This window comes from Chrysochloris asiatica, unplaced genomic scaffold, assembly GCF_000296735.1.
Source record: "Chrysochloris asiatica unplaced genomic scaffold, ChrAsi1.0 scaffold00194, whole genome shotgun sequence".
NCBI lineage: Eukaryota > Metazoa > Chordata > Mammalia > Afrosoricida > Chrysochloridae > Chrysochloris > Chrysochloris asiatica.
In genome coordinates, this window is record NW_006408712.1 from 2,126,213 (window position 1) to 2,129,000 (window position 2,788).

At 42.1% G+C, this 2,788-nt stretch overlaps 1 protein-coding gene across 2 annotated transcripts in view; it reads left to right on the forward strand.

Moving 5' to 3' along the window:
• Positions 1-2,788, forward strand: part of ABHD12B (abhydrolase domain containing 12B) — a 65,357-nt gene that overhangs the window by 16,695 nt on the left and 45,874 nt on the right. The window lies entirely within an intron of this gene.

The following is a 2,788-nucleotide window of genomic DNA, read 5'->3' on the forward strand; positions in this document are numbered from 1 at the left end:
TTCTTTCTTCTTCTAGTTGAGTTGTGATCATACAGCCATTGAAGCCAGGTCAAATGGGTATTACCTGCAAGTGTGGGTGTTCTTATGGATATGCCCTCTCTTCTTATCAGTTGGACGCTTCACTCTCCATTCTAGTCCTCTGTGGCTATGTCACTGTCTCTGGGCCCAGGAGTCCTCAGGTCTTGCCATATTGCTGGCCAAACAGGTCTCCATCCAGGTTCACAGGAGTCTATTGAACGTGGTAGGACTTAGCTCACAGCTTCATTGCTGTTTTTCCCTCACTTCCCCTTATTGGTGACGAACGTGGTCACCAGTCAGAGCGCATGTTTACTGGTGTATTCCCATTGAGTCTTAGTCTTGGAAGGGGGTTTCCCTGAGGGAACCCGAACACTTGCCTTTGTGTCTCCTTGGTGATCAGCTTGCTTTTCTTGTAGTAGTCAGTTGGACTGCCGTTATTGTTTCATATTTTTCCTGTCGGTCTTTCTTTCAAGAAGTACTTCTGTTCTTCTAGCCACTCCAGGCTGGTCTACTTGTCCTTTCCAGTGGAAATTTCCCACCTCAGAAGATTCTGGATGGGGTTCAGGATTCCACCTATGGTCTTATACAATGCAGAGGCTCTGCAGGAAGTCTCCTTCACTTGGCAAGTTGTGGCCTCATTTTAGGTATTCCAATCAGTCATAGGCAGAAGACGCACTTACAAGTTTTCTGTGGTGATATTTCTGGCTATTCCTTTCTCTCCCCCTCAAGTGTCTGTTTTATAATGGTATGCAAGGGACACCAAGATTCAAAAGACACCCAAGCATCTTATCACTATTTTCCCCCTTATACCCATTCAAACCATGCTGCAATCCCTGTATCCCAGAACCCTGTTGTTCCAAGGTTGTGCATACACCATTATTTACCTCTGTCCCACTTAGCCCATGCAAAGTTGCCTAACTGTTCTCCCATCCACCTCTTCCATTACTCTACCTTTCATGTGTATTGCCCTCCTACCTAGCGCCCAAACTATCCTTTGTCTATTCCCTACCCTGTGCTCCACTTTCCCCTTCCTCCCCTCATCCTACCCCCCACATCCCTGTAACCAGCAAAGAATTATAAACCCCCACCCCTTTTAGTATGGGTTCTTTTTTTTAAGTCTTTTGCAATAGTGGTCCTATGCAGTATTTCTCCTTTTGTGACTGACTAATTTCACTCAACATAATGTCCTCAAGGTTTATCTACGTTTGTTATGTGGTAGTTTACAGCTTCCTCGTTATTCTTCAAGGTAGCATAATATTCCGTTGTATGTATGTACTACAGTTTGTTTATTCATTCTTCAGCTGATGGGCACTTAAGACTGTCTCCACCTTTTTGCTATTGTAAATAGTGCTGCTATGAACATTGGTGTCCATATATCTACTTGTGTTATGACTCGTACTTCTTGTGGGGAAATACCGAGTAGAGGAATTGCTGGATCATAAGGTATTTCTATTTCCAACCATGTATGAGGAAGTGCCATATTGCTTTCCAGAGAGGTTGGACCATTTTGCAGTCTCAGCAGCAATGCTGGAGATTCCCAGTCTCTCCACATCCTTGCCAGCATTTATTGTCCTCTACATTTTTTTTTATCTTTGCTGTTATTGCTAGTGTGAGATGATATCTCATTGTTGTTTTGATTTGCATCTCTCTAATGGCTAGTGTTGGAGGAGAATATTGAAAGTGCCATGGACTGTCAAAAGAACCAATAGATCCATTTTGGTAGAAGTGCAGTCAGAGTGCTCCTTGGAGGCCAGGATGGCCAAACTTCATCTCTCATATTTCAGACATACTGTCAGGAGGGACTAGTCACTGGAGAAGGATATCATGTTTGGTTAGGTGGAGGGTCAAAGGAAAAGAGGAAGACCCCCAACGAGATGGATTGGCCAAATGGCAGCATCAATGGACTCAAGCGTGGCAACAGTAGTGAGGTTGGGCCAGGATCAGGCAGTGTTTCGTTCTGCTATGTATAAGGTCGCTATGGGTCGGTACCGACTCGATGGCACCTAACAACAACAACAACAGATGGCTAGTGATCATGAACATTTCTTTATATGTTTGTTGGCTGCCCTGATCTTCTTGTTGAAGTGTCTGTTCATGTCCTGTGCCCATTTTTTAACTGGGTTATTTGTCTTTTTCTTGTAGAGGTATTGTAGTTGCCTATATTTTTTAGATATGAATGAGTCCCTTGTCTGATGTGTAGTTGTAAAAGATTTTTTCTCATTCTGTGGGGTCCCTTTCTACTCTTCTGGTGAAGTCTTTTGATGCACATAAGTTTTTAACTTTTAGTATGTCCCAATCTTCTATTTTGTCTACTTTTGTTTGTGTAGTTTTCAAAATGTTTGTAGTCTGTGTATTCCTTGAATTAGTGCCCTCATATTTGTCCCTATTTTTTCATTGATGTCCTTCATAATTCTGAGATTTACATTTAGGTCTTTAATCCATGCTGATTTGGTTTTTGTATAAGGCGTCAGGTAAAGGTCTTGTTTCAATCTTTTGCATATCGCTTTCCTGTTCTACCAGCACCATCTGTTGAAGAGACTATCTCTTCCCCATGTTGTGTATTTAGGCAGTTTGTCAAAAATTAGTTGGCTGTATGTAGATGGATTAATTTCTCGATTTTCAATTCTGCACCATTGATCAATGTATCTTTCATTGTACCAGTACCAAGCTGTTTTTGACTATTGTAGCAGTGTAATAAATTTTGAAGTCAGGGAGTGAGAGGTTTCCAACCTTATTCTTCTTCTTAAGCAGTGCTTTGCTTATCCTGGGT